The 14,706-nt window shown below is 42.1% G+C and overlaps 1 protein-coding gene across 2 annotated transcripts in view; it reads right to left on the reverse strand.

Moving 5' to 3' along the window:
- Nucleotides 1–14,706, reverse strand: part of LOC111873679 — a 980,223-nt gene that overhangs the window by 384,473 nt on the left and 581,044 nt on the right. Inside the window, exon 1 of one of the 2 annotated variants that reach the window (XM_023868634.2) lies at nucleotides 9,611–10,364. The exons of the other annotated variant lie outside the window; for it this stretch is intronic. The gene's annotated coding sequence lies outside the window, so the exon portion shown is untranslated. Of the gene's footprint in view, nucleotides 1–9,610; nucleotides 10,365–14,706 lie in introns of those variants that run through there. 2 annotated transcript variants of the gene reach the window in all.

Below are 14,706 nucleotides of genomic sequence, written 5' to 3' on the forward strand. Positions count from 1 at the left end.
TAGTGTAGAGGAAGAAAAGACAAAGATCTACAACAGAATAAATTGTTGCAGTCACGACGGCATTTGTATTATTACATATAGAAATTAAACCAATAGATTATGTATATCTATATATACACTAAATAATTTTATTGGAACCGTCTCCGTCAGGTTCAAAATTTAAATTTATTATCAATGTGGACCTTAACAACAAAACAAAGCGCTGAAGAACGCACTCGACCGCCACTGTGGTCTAGTGGACAGAGTTCCTGTTTACAGTTCCAGAGGTCCAGATTTTCTGAGAAGTAGTGGGTCGGGAATGGGATCCACTCAGCCTCGTGAAAACTGAAATTAACGACTGTGGGGATTCTTTGTGCTGACCACGCGACACCCTCTATCCGCTAAAATGGCACTAAATTCGCCGACAAGCGGCGGTCGCTCGGTCGGTATAGTTCGCTTGCGGACTAAAACCACGTAGTTCTTAATTTTCTAAGCAAAGCGCTCCTCCTCTTCGCACGTACCCGACTTATTTTTCAAGGCCATCTGAACGATTCTAAATTAATGATTATGTGAACCCGTGTATTATATTTTTTGTATTGTTTCCCAGATGACCGTTAAAATAAAACGAACATTCTATCCTAATTTGTTTCACCATCATCTCGAGAACAGTAACAATAAACTCGTTATTTACAATTTCTTAACATACTCGTAACAACGCCGAGCACAGTGGTCGGACGGTCTAAGACATGAACTGTCTTCGCTCACTTGGACGCTGAGATCTTGGGTTCGAATCCCACTCAAGACATGAATGTCTGTGTTTGTGTTGTAATGTGTGTAGGTAGCGGCCTTGCGACAAGCTGATCACTCATCCAAGGTGTCTTACCGTCTGCGTAAAAAGATTATGAAATTTCAGAAGAGGCCAGGGCTCAACAAAGGGCTGTAGATTCATTGATAAATGAATGAACCCGCAACAATACATTGTGGTAATGATGCACACATTGTCTCGGTGAGTGGTAAGCAACCCTCATTGTATTTTGGAGTTTCCGGGTTCAAATCTCGGTCCAGATGCCTCCACTTCAGTGAAGGTTCATGGTTTCCCTTAGTCCCTTCAATAAAATGCTAGGACAGAAATATAATAAAAAGAATCCTTCCATATCCGTCTCAGGGTCTTATTCATAACCATAAAATCCCTGTGGGCTATGTAGATAAAATGTCATTAAATAACCCAATGAAAGTTTATTGATCTAGAAAATGTGCATGGTCACGCAAAACAGCACTGACAATCTACTGCAGCCTGTCATAGCTGCGACAATATGTGTCGGTCTGAAGAGTTCACAGATTTCGCTGTCTAAGTTACGTATTTATGTTTGCATTAAAAATTACAAAAACCGAGCACAGTCGTTTTACTCGAAAGTTGTACATGAAACAGTAAATATATGTACTATATTAAAATCTACATCCTTAAACCCCAATATGTGCAGCCTACTTCATGTTTCCGCGTCCCCACCTTTATCTGTCACTCCCATTCTCCTCCCCTTCACCCCGACCTCTGAGAATAAAACTAATGTCTTAAACTTAAAAAAGGAACATTAGGGAAACATATTCCGGAAATTATGCTCACTGCATGGCTGTATAACTGCTACACTGCAAACTGTTCAGCCACTTATTTGTCTATTTATATATTTATTCACCCGGTAATTTATAAACTTACCCAGCCCACCTTGGGCTCGGTTTCACTGAGTGCGCGTGAATCATATTATTCTGAATATTATCCTATAAGGAAACCGACGATTGGCCGTGGCCGTACAGTTTGCTTGTTGGCGTTACGAATTAACATATGGGCCATTCCATGTGAATTCATCCAGATAGGTCGCTTGACCGTTTAAAAAAAAATTATATTCTGTACACTTATTTCTACATATTCTCATACTTAAAAGAAAAAAAGAAATCCTCCAGTTCTCCTGGTACAGGCGCCCTTATAATTAAAAAGAACGCTGTGAAAACAGCACAGCAGCCACGAGCAAACCCTGGACGATATAAAGAACCTCCACATCAAGATAGCCAGGTGGCACAATATCTGCCCCATATAAGAGGGACGATGGGAGGANTTTCAATCTTAGGTTTCAAAATGCATTCGAAACAGCAGACAGAAACGACCCTCTCGCTCGCTCACTTGCTCATGGAGCTGAGCCCGCCTTGAGAAGCGGACATTTGAGCAGCTACTCAAGAATTTCCCAGCATTTTATGTAACCCGAAGGTTTATTACTGTGTTCACAAGAGCCCTAGACTGGTCCCTATCCTAAGCCAGATCTATCTAATCCTTACCATACAATCTTATCTCTCTAAGATCAATTTTAATATTGTCCACCCACCTACATCTTGGTCTTCCTAGTGGCCTCATTCCTTCTGGCTTTCCCTCCGATGTCCTACGTGCATTCCTCTTCGCCCATGTTCGTGCTAAATGCCATGCCCAGCTCATCTGCCTTGACTTGATCATTCTTATAACGCAAAATAGAAACAAGAACCATAAAACTAATATGACAGCCGCTAACAGTCACAACTAACTGTCAAATATGTTAAACACTCTTCATGTAGACCCATAGTAAATATATCGCTGCTAATGAATAAAATTCAACATAACTGCAGTGCGGTGAATAGACGACTGTGGCGGAAGTTCGGAGAATCCCTACAATGGCTAACAATATCATAGGTTGTCAAAATGCAGAGATATGAGATCTGGGCGATTCTATGAGATCCGAAATGTATTCGCCACCCTCTTTTAATTCCATGATGGAAGGGGTGTCAGACTGAATCCGCCTATTACGTCGGTCACTAATTAGCTTATTGTACCAGCCCAGGATGGTAGGTGAGCATGAAACATTCGGTGGCATGAGAATTTCCAGGGGAAACCGAAGTACTTGGAGAAAATCTGCCACAAACCCACATGACCTGAACTGAGATCGAACACGAGTCGCTGCTGTGGGGAAGCTGGCGACTAACAGCCCGAGACATGGCAAGGCCATACGCAGCTTACTAAAGAACAGTGCAGTTCCTTCTCCGAAGTGTGCATAGAGAAGAATGCTCCAAGACAGTGCCATTAATCGTGTTCTGTATGCAGACAGTTGTACCTGGTGATGTTCTGGCCATTTGTCTACTTTAAAAATTTAAATTATATCCCACATTCCGGCATGAACTCAAATGGTCATCATATGCTGAAGTTGGCAAATATCGGCAATGAAGACTGAAGAGACGTGCTGGGGCAGTTAGGTCATGTAAGCGTGACAGACTGCATAATAAGCAAGGGAAGCACGCCTAGCCTCAATACAGAAGACAATGCACTGTGGCTGAATGCCGGAATAGTGGAACGAATAGATGTGAACACTGCTAGGTAACAGAGCGGTAAACACATGTCCGCGGCAACGAATAAACACGCAACAATAGAGGACGCTGTGTCTTTTATGCGGCCATTGCTTTGTCAAGTGTTGGCAACCAGACACGCAGAGTGGACTGATAACTAGATTTAGTGGAGTTACGTAGTCCGCATCGTGGTCAATGTTGGGTTGATCCTTGTCGGGAGCACCAAACAGGTCAGAGGGCAGGCGGAGTTCTATCCTCAGCACTAGGTTAGCTGGGGTCAAACCAGTGGTGTAGTGAGTGAGTGTCCTGTAGGCAAGGAGGAAGTTGGGCAGCCTGCATCCCAGTCTCTCTGGTGTAACGTAACGGCTTTTCGCAGGTGCTCCTCAGCCGTTTTAACATGTCGCGCCACCGTGCCGTCCGACTGTGGGTGTAAGGAGGTGGTGCTTGTCTTGCTGGCTCCTGGGCGTGTAGCACCTCCTACATAAGGCGGGACTCGAAGTTAGGGCTCTGGTTATTGTGTAGCTATCGCGGTACACAGTAGTTGCAGTAGAAACTGGTCACCGGGATTTCTGCCACCGTCGACTCTTCTTCGTTGGAAAGGCGTAGGACTCGACCACTTGATGACCCTTTGTGACATGTACACTTCTGGTTTAGGCTGCCATCAATATTTAGGCAGTTGCTCCACCTTTCGGTTTATTCAGTAGCGAGTCAGCGCCGAATGTATTTCATTAGTGTTGCTGTTACAGAACGTTACAACGGAAGAGTTCTAATGTGCTACCAATTAATAAATTACATGATCCATTATAGTATATACATATACATATATGTATATATATATACGTGTATATAACACAATCATTCACTGTGCAGTCTTCATAGCACTTCTATCTCTATGTTACTATTCATTTCGGGCGTCCTCTTAGCCTGTATGGAGAAGGGTTCAAATACCTCCACTGCGAGTCGTAGGAGGCGACGAAAAGGAGCTCAGTGTCTGGGGGTGTAACTATACCACTCCGTTCGTGGGGGATATAAATACGGGGACCTGGCCCTTCAAGTTTGGAATGTCTCGAATTTGAGACAGTAAAATATGGTCATGATTCCCGCGGGGACCCGGGCCTGAGAATGACTGCGCTGGCGAGACCCGCAGCAATTGTAAACGACAGATCCATCATGACGTCATAGAGGTTGATATATAAGGGGCTATGATATCAAGGGTTCAGTTGAAAAAGAAAAGTTTGATGGTCATGGGTCTAAAGGGGCTTGGGGCCAAGACGAACTGATTTGTGGTAAACCGACAGTCGTACATTAAATCTGACTCTGACTCTTGACTCTGGTGTCCTTATTGTTTATACATACACATACACGCAGCCACATAATATGCGTTCACGTATTCATAATTTTATGATTAGCCACGAGACTGTTAGTCTCTCAATAAGGGCCCTGCTATAGTTTGGTGGACAGGTACCAAAGGTTTGGAAGCACCTACAGCCTCCATCCAAACGTGGTGTCACGAATACAAAACAGGACTCTTAATCACATCCCCGTGTCAATCCCCAGATCCTCATCTCTCTCCAGCCAACACGCGACACTCCACCCCACAGAATCGTTGTCATGGACGAAGCTGAACAGGGAAATACTGCACTTGGCTTGTTTGTTGATGCTGTAAATTTCAAAAATAAAATTTGTCTTTGCGAAACCGTTCCCCTGACAAACTGCTTACGTTCTCCAGGTTGATAACCTGCTGTAGCACTCAAGAGTGTGTGTGTGGATACGTGCGGGAGATATGTAACCGCTGAAGGTACTTCAAGGCCATCCGAACAGCACAGCCGGAGAAAGCTGCAACTACTGAGACAATTTCCTTTCTTGGTCTCCCCAGGCCAGTGCCTGCAAACACAGTAAACTCTCGTCATAACGGATCCGGAGATAACGGATTTCGGATATAATGGACAAACTTCGCTGCGTACAGCTTTAATTTTTTTTTTTTTAGATATTGAGGCACTAAGAAGGTTTTGTAGTTAGACTATTATTTAAAGCAAAAAGGAACCCCAATATGAAAACCTTCTAAGATCACACTGTGTGCTTCTATGTTTATTGCGTGCAATGGCTCTGTACCCCATAATGTACTTCCGTGAACACCCTTTCACTCGATTATAGCGGACATCAGCGATAACGGATACCATGCCCCCCCCCCACGACCCCATTAGTCCTTTACAACGAGGGTTTATTGCACTGTAAAATGTGTCGTGACGTCTTCCTTTCCCTCCAAGCTGACACTTGACAACAAACTACTGGTTTACAAAATCATACTGAAGCCCATCTGGACGTATGGAATCCAACTGTGGGGAACGAGCTGAAACTGAAACATCGAAATACTAGAACGCTACCAGTCAAAGGTACTTCGCATGATAACCAACGCCCCCTGGTATGTGCCCAACAAAGTCATCCGGAATGACCTTGGTATGACTACAGTCAAAGAAGAAATAAAATAAACTTAGTGTTGAATATAGTAACAGACTTAACAAGCATCCAAACGCACTAGCAACAGACCTCATGAGCCAGCCGATTCGGAACAGAAGACTTAAATGCTTCACGCCAAATGCTCTGCCGGGCAGATTCTAGGCATTATATTTAGTATGTAAGCTAGATTAAGGTTATAGATGTAAGGTAGATGTAAGTTCTACTCCTGCAAACACAACTAATCTGTATTGATTATTATATGAAAGGCGTCTACTAATGAGTAGCCTCCTACAAGCCAATATTATATGATCCCACCGTTTGCTTATTGTAACTTTTACGGATTGCAAATAAAATAGGAGATATATAAAAAAAAGTCTTCCTTCCGCCTACCTACAAACAAACAGAGCTGAGCCATTAGTGCCTGAATGTTTGTCAAATATTAAAGAAAGAAAGCTAGTACAATGGGATAGTACATCAATTTTCCTGTACTTCAAGAGAGCCTATGACTCAGAGGACAAATAATGCATAATATTTTTATTGAGTGTGGCAAAGGTAAAGGTTGGAGAAAACTGCATAATGAGGAGCTTCATAACTTGTACTCTTCTCCAAGTTTAATTCGAATGATCATGTCAAGGAGGATCAGATGGACAGGGCATGTAGCACGAATGGGGAAGGAGAGGAATGCTTATAGGATATTGGTGGGAAAGCCAGAAGGAAAGAGACGACTGGGAAGACCAAGGCGTATGTGAGTGGACAATATTAAATGCATCTTAGAGAGACAGGATGGGATAGTATGAATTGGATTGAGCTGGCTCAGGATAGGGAAGAGTGGAGGGCTCTTGTGAACACGGTAATGAACCTTCGGGTTCCATAAAATGCTGTGAAATTCTTGAGTAGCTGCAGATTTGGCTTCTCCTCAAGAAGGGCTCAGCTCCATAAGTAAGTTAGTAAGTGGTAGAGGTGTCCCTGTGCGTAACTAATTAAGGACTGCACCAAGAAGGCGTATGGGGGAATGGCTATGTAGATCCATATTTTCTTGACCTAGGCAATAGCTGGAGGTGAGTGGTCAGGTCACGACTTGGCCGCTTTAACCCCGGGTGAAGAGTCCCCGGTACCCATTTGATAGGAGGTTGGGTGGGCCCCAGAGCCGATCTTGACGACGTGGAGAAGAGAAAATCCTTGACCCTACCTGGAATCGAACACCGATCTCTCAGTCGTCCAGCCTGTAGTCAGTCGCTATACAGACTATTTTATGTATAATCATTAAACAAGTTAGGCTAAATAAACTGTATTCAATGAAACAAACAATAAAGACCGCTTAAGGAAAAATTTGTCTGATACGATTACAACTCGGAGTGATTTGTAAAAATGAAATATTTGTCGCAATTTTTCTCAAGTTTTCCTTAGAATACGGCATTGAAGTTCGAAGAAACCAGCAGACTCATAGTGAATGGGATACATCAGCTTCTCGTCTCGATGTTTATGTTAATATTCTCAACACTGAGCGCGTTCTAGAATAACAAATTAAAAAAACACATCTGGTCAGTGGTGATAGTATTGTTGTGTAACATAAACACCATAAAGAGTAACACATAAGCGCTGGTGGATTCTAGTAATGAGGCAAGCATGGAAAAAATCGTAATGCAATTAAATATACACTGCTGCCTCTATGCTACAGGCCGGGAGGTCGCGAGATCAAATCCCGATGAGGTGGATTTTTTCAATTGACCTAATCCTTCCACCCGAAATATGGCCCTGGGGTCTACTCAGCCTCTAACAGAAATGAGTAACAGGAATATTCTTGGGGGTAAGAGGCAGCTGGAGCGTAAGGCTGACAACTTGGCGCGTAAGGCTGACAACCTTGCCGCCATCTATGAACCGACTGTCTAGAAAATGTGGGAACCTCAACATCTCATAACCTCATGGGCCTCCACGGCCTGTTACAGGGATACCTTTACCTTTTTTGCTTTTATACTGATGTCTCGTTACCAAAATACAAAGCAAAATTTTAACATACAGATAACAGACAAATATTTCGAAAATGTGGCTAAGTTCATGTGTTTGCGAAAGACACAAAGGAAACAGAACTACATCAATACAAACATTAAGAGAAAGCTGGATTCGGGTAGGGCATGCTAAATTTGAGTTCTGAATCTTTTGTCTTTCCATCTGCTATTTAAAAATGCAAAGATTAAAATACTGTTGTCTCTTTGTTTTGTATGTGAAACACAATCCCACATATTACGAGAAAAATACAGGCTGAGAGTGAGAAGAGCATGCCGAGCAAAATATTTTGACCTAAGATGGCAGACGTAAGAGAAGCCTGGAGAAAATTACACGAGGAGAAGCTTCATAATTTGTATTGCTAGAATGATCGAATCGAGGATGAGCTGGGTCAGGCGTGTAGCATCCATTATAATAAATATTAATGCCGGGACATCTTTAATGGGAAATCCTGAAGGAAAGAACCCAGCTGGAACATCTAAACGTAGATGGAAGAATAATATTAAAATGGATCTTTGGGATATTTTTTGGGAGTGTGTAGACTGTATACAACTAACTGATTAGGTTGGCCGTGCCATAGCTCAAGCGGTTAGTCGCTGGCTTCCCACCCACGCGGCCCGGGTTCGATTCCGGGTCTGGTCAAGTGGGATTTGTGGTGGACAAAGTGGCGCTGTGGCAGGTTTTCTCCGAGTCCTTCGGTTTCCCCTGCCAATCTTCACTCCACCAACTGCTCCACAATCACCCTCACCTATCATCTGGGGCTGGTACAATAGGCCAGAAGTGGCCGCAGTACAAGGGGCTTAGTCCCACCCCACTAGCAACAAAAAAACTGATTAGGTAGGAACTTGTGTCGAGTTATGATACACGGAAATTAAGTCTTGGTTTCGTACAACTCTAAAGATATCTGAACCAGATATCCAACTCCTTAAGGATCTATTCCACGGAGTTCGTTTAAGAATTATTATGCTATTAATCTGAATCAAAGCTGCTGATTTTAAGCTATTAGTTTTAACGAAGAATTCAAAACATTAAAATATAATGCAGTACTTGCATCTACAAATGTTCTAGTTTTAAGTCAAAAGTGCGAAAATATGACACATACTGATGTCAACGTAATAATCAGATAAATTCTCACTAGCGATTCTTTTTATTTTGGTTTGCTAATAGGAAGTCAAAATGTGCCCACACTACTATTTTAATGGGGCAAAAGAAATACATCCCCTGGTATGTCGCTGTATCTTGGCCGAGACTGAGTACCCAAGTCAACTTGTGGACTGCATCACTGTACTCTGAGCTAGGAACGATTAATGGGGAGGAATGGAGGATAAATAAATAAAAGTATGGCCATGTTACATGTTTCAGAACAGCGTATGAAATAACAGAAGAGCTACGAAAGCTGCAAATGCCTAACGAGGAGTTTTATTACGAGTAGCGTTCACTATTCACACATTACGGTGCTGAAATCAAAGATAGGAAAGGCAAATAGCATGCGCGTGAGAAACAAGAAATTCATGCAACAATAGCATGAATTGGGCTTTGTTCTTCCTTATTTAAAAACATTCCGTCATTTTGTTTTAATATTAACTGACATCAACAGTCGCTGGCAGTCTAAATTCTGAAGAATTACATTTTGATTGCTGTTTATATTATGTTCAGGACAAATAGGCTTACACACGTCTTGAACCATAAAGCAAAATTTATGTTGAAACGAAGTCGAGAATAACCTGTTTAAAACCCTGACCTATAGTACGTCACATCATATTCTACATCATTTCTTGGCACAGAATGTATAAACATAATCGTTCCAACTTACCGAGGGAGATTCAGTCAACTGTTGTCTGCTGAAAATTCCACGAGTGTCCTGAATAGTATAAAATCAGCTGCCGTCACTTCACGTTTGCTTTGTCACTGTGAATTTCAATTTCTGGTTCTTCTTTCATTTATCGAGTCCACATTAATTAATAAGTAACACTTTTGCAAAAAGCACTAAACTAAATAAAACAGTAACAGGAACGAATCACAATTAAGGAAAAACATAAAACACACTGATGGATCCAAATTTAAACTCGAATTTGCACTACCTGTGTCCATTTCCCAACTCCCTCCTACCTTCGCAGTATTATACCGCTAACTTTGTGGTTATTTGCAAGTGTAGATTACATATATTTAAGGATAAACATTATGGACGGCACACAATGCATATTGTTCTTGTAGTTAAATGCCTCATGATCTCAATAACATAACCTAAAAGTGGAATATTCGGTGACAGAATAACTATAATGCCACATTTTGATGTCAGATTCAAACAGCACAGAAGCCTAGTTATCACAAAACAACAGGAAACCTCAGCTTTGCACACAACCCTGCCGCAACTAATGCACTTTATTTCTTGCACCGCAGTGATGTGTGTTTTACATTATCTGCAGCAACCCACGCTCGCTCCGGACTCAGTAATTTACAGTTTATGTCTACACACTACCCCCACGTGCACTCAACTTACACAGCGTCGCATGCACACTCATGCACACACACAGTCTGCGTGTCTCCAGTTATCCGTGCGCCTCCTAATACAGCTTGACGGTGACTGGTTGGTCTAGCTCGGTTATTTGCGAAGCTTTGTTGCTTCTTTCCTTTTCTCTCGTTCCAATCGTGACTTCACGTTGTCTCGTGTGTTCATTCTACCTGCGTTTAGTACCGTCAGTAACAATGTTTTTCCTAAAGGAGTTCTACGCACCTACTTTCTTGTTAATCGGGTACAGCAGGGTCTGTAATTTCCAACTTAACTTTTTTTTCAGTTACTTCCCTTTCAGGACAACGAGGAAAGCAATACACAAATAACTAAGCAGCGTAGAATACTGCCATATATGATCCTCACACCTGTAGTCGTAGACTCATACCGAATTCGTTGTGACTCAGTAGCCTAAATAAAACTATATTAGCATTTTAGGAAAAAGTAACGCTTCACAGTACTACATTTCAGCACACTGTTGCATTTCTTGACAATTTCGTAATTTGCAGGAGCAGTCTTGAAGGTACATTACTTGCCATGCTCGCAGACTGTTGGTGTTCTACATTGTCAATTTTTTCATAAATGTTACTTCTACGACATGTTTCGGCCGTACAAGTTCATCATCAGGTTGATACTTTTACTTATTAGTGTATTGCTTTTCCTAATTCATTGTTCTAAAATTCAACCATCCACGGAAGTCACACAATACCACGCCGTACTGAATACTGACTCACACACAACATAACCGCTCTAAGCCATAGCAAAACCCCTCGTATCATATGACCACAACCCAAGAAGCCATGGAATGCTGTAAACACGGAATATGAATTGAAAAAGGAATTAGTTTCAACTAATTTTAACAAACATCGGCAATAATTGGAATTAGTTTTAACCAAGTTTAAGTACTTAACTCTTTCAAGGCATCAAGTTTTCTTACGGAATACAAAACTTTGTCACCGAACCGGCATGAGAAGTGTAAGTTCATAAAATTCACAAAACCCCGCACAAGTTGGATCAGCTGGTAACGGTTATAATTTGTATCCAGGAGATCACCAGTTCTAATTTCTGCAGGGACGCCGAGTATCCTCAATAAGGTTTTTTGTGGGTTTCCTCAGTAACTCCAGGCGACTGCTGGAACAGTACAATTGGACAGGCCACGACAAATTCCACACTATTCCCAATTTCTCATTTATTAATCATCCCAAAATTGCAAGCTATGATATATGATATACTGTCTGATTAATTAAACCATAAATAAGAAAATCCTCGTGTCCCAAGCGATCATCTTCCATCAGATTTGTTTAGTGAAGGCTTGCATTCTGTAAGTAGACCATCGCCGATCACACTGGCCGCACGGTCTAAGGCATCAACCATCTTCGCTCGCTCGAACGCTGGGATCGTGGGTTCGAATTCCACTCGATGCATGGATGTCTGTGTGATTTTGTTTCCTGTTTGTGTTATTCTGTGTGTAGGTACCGGTCTTGCGGCGGGCTGATCCCCTGTCCAAGGAGTCCTATCGATTGTGTATAGAATTAAGAAACTGAAATAGCGGCCAAGGTCCAAAGGGTTTTAGAGCGAGAGAGAGAAGTAGACCATTAACGTTTGACATTATTGACGCACATTTTAAGACCATACAGTTTTTAAAGATACGCCCATAACTCGTATTTAGTATCTAAGTCAAATATCGGGTGGTTGCCATTCTGCATGACTTTATTACAGCTCTAAAGTAGTCAGAGAGTAAGGCCAAAAAATATAAACCCAATCAAGAGCACATAAAACACAGGAGCCATTAACAATGTTGATGATGTATGAGGCACGTGTGGTTTCGAAATGACCAGGCACTAGACCACACAAGACAGTCGTAAATACGACCGTTTCCACGAATATATACCATGCATTGCACAGCTTATTTTACGCCTTGCTGGTTGTTACGATTCGAGTTTAACTTTTAACCAATTTTTTTAAGTATGACTTTTCATTACAGTTCAGAATCTCTTGACTTCCTGCCTGCTGTTTAAAAATGTAATGGTTAAAATGTACACAACTAAAAATCTTACCTCCTATTTTGTATGAGTGGGAAATTGAATCTTCCGCCTTATGCTAGAACATATACTGAGGGTGACACTCATGCTAATTTTACTGTGTATCAATTATCTGTGTGACCCGGGATAGCGCAGTCGGTATAGCGACTGGGTACGGGCTTGATAATCGAGGGTCGGAGTTCGAGTCCCGGTAGGATGAAGAATTTTCTCTTCTCCACGTCGTCCAGACCGGATCTGGGACCCACCCAACCTCCTATACAATGGGTACTGGGGACTCTTTCCCGAGGGGTTAAGCGGCCGGGGCGTGAAGCTGACCACTCATCTCCAGCTAGTACCGAGGTCAATAAAATGTGGATCTATCTATCCAGTCCCCCATACGCCTTCATGGGGTGGTGTTAATTAGTTAAGCATAGGAACAACGTTGCTTTTTTCTCTACTGTCTTTGTTCATGTTAAAGCAAAGAGAAATTTAGAAAATAATCAACGGGAATTGAAGGAAGGAAGCTGTAAAGGATTTTGACTCCTTCTTTGATTTTGATATTATATTTCTGGGATTAGGAAATCTAGGAGGATATGAAGGTATACAACTGTACTGACGTTGTTCTCTGAGAAAAATTGTACGTTTATAATTTCCAGACCTATGGGACTGTCGAGAAGTGGCAAGCACCGGAGTTTGTCCTCCGGACAGGCTTTATACAAGTGGATCATTGTGTAGACAGTGTCAGACTTTGTTTCAGCCACTCCTGCAAAGAACTATAAGGAGCTGATAGATGACTACTACTGAATCCATCACGCACAACATGCTTTACATATTGCGTCATGTCAAAAATCGTATTGATTATTGCTTGGATGTCTGCCCAGTCACATTTGGCAACAATATTGAAATGCTCTTGTAGCCTTTAAAACCCATTGTGTCTTCAGACAAGTCCAGTAATCTACTGCTGGCCCTCGCCACCACAGTCCTTCCTGCTATCAGGCCTCGTCCTGGTCCATGATCATACGTGTATTTTTGTTCTTTCCAGGCTTTTAAGTGTTTTGAAGCGAGGTCTCCTCTTCGACGACAGGAGGGGTCTAACTAATACTGGTCACTCCACCACTGCTGGGGAGTGACTAAGGAGTTAAAGAGCCTGAGTGACTGAGTGGCTGGCTGCTAAAATGCTGCTGGTCTCGCCAGCAAAGTGATTCTTGGTTCCGAGTCCCACGGCACCCATGATATTATATTAAGGTCTGAGGCTCTGGGAGTTTTCTGATTGTCCGCTCCGTCCTATAATGTGTCTGCATATATCTGTCTGTTTACATAATAATAATAATAATAACAATTTGTAGGCTACCTCGAAATTTGTAAGTAAACTCCGCGCTGAACCCGTATAGTTGAGCCTAAAACAATTCAGATTAGCGAGGAAAAATACGTAATTACACTGCACAGTTATAGACTATTGGATAGGCCCATATGACGGACCGATATGTTGCCCCCATATTTGGTTAATTGTTGTTCTCTTGTGCGAAAATTATAAATTTCTAAACTGTGACGCTTGCTTAGCCCAAAATTTTGTGATGTCAGAGGCCCCGTTAGGGAGAATATAAAAGCTTGCAAATAAAGCTACGGGTACTAGAGGCCCAAATGAGAAATGCCAAATGCATCGAAGCAAGCTTTACTCGACAGATGGATTTAACTGCTGTTCGGAATTCAACAACCAACGATGGCCCACCGAACACCAGCCTAAGGTACGGGTCTGACGGGCAGCACTGTTGTTTGGTTCTCATAAACTGACAATGGTCTACAGAAAAACAATCGAATTATTTGCCACGATAGCGTAGTGACGGTCAGAGTCATACGAGGAAGCATGTGTGATGCATTTACATGGATCAGATCTGGAAAGAGATTCATTATCAGTTTTTGTGTCTTACGTCTGGGCAAATTTCCTGATATATTGTTACGTGTAAGGGGGTGCGCGTGACTAATAATTGCGGATTCTGCATTTCACGATTAAATCTATCTGATATTACTAACACAATTACAGTCAGTTATTATTCATACATTCAACTATTTCTGGATGCCGAATCCCTCACTTTTGTCTGCATGTTCTATACTTCACTTCTGTGCCAGAATTCTCGCTTCTCGAGTTTTGCTTCTTCTCTCGCTTCTGACTTCTGAACTCTGCTCACGAATGCATTCTGTTTCATATCTGCTTGGCGTACCGACTAGGGACACTGAGTCGAAAGGTTCATCCCTTCGTTGTCAGGAAAACGACCCTTGCTGTGAGAATAAACGTTTACCTAGCCGTTGTCACGAACACGTGCTTGCAATTGTCACCTGCTCTTACTGTAGCAGAAACGTGCCTACCGATCCGTTATCTAG

Source organism: Cryptotermes secundus, unplaced genomic scaffold (genome assembly GCF_002891405.2).
Source record: "Cryptotermes secundus unplaced genomic scaffold, Csec_1.0 scaffold191, whole genome shotgun sequence".
Lineage (NCBI taxonomy): Eukaryota > Metazoa > Arthropoda > Insecta > Blattodea > Kalotermitidae > Cryptotermes > Cryptotermes secundus.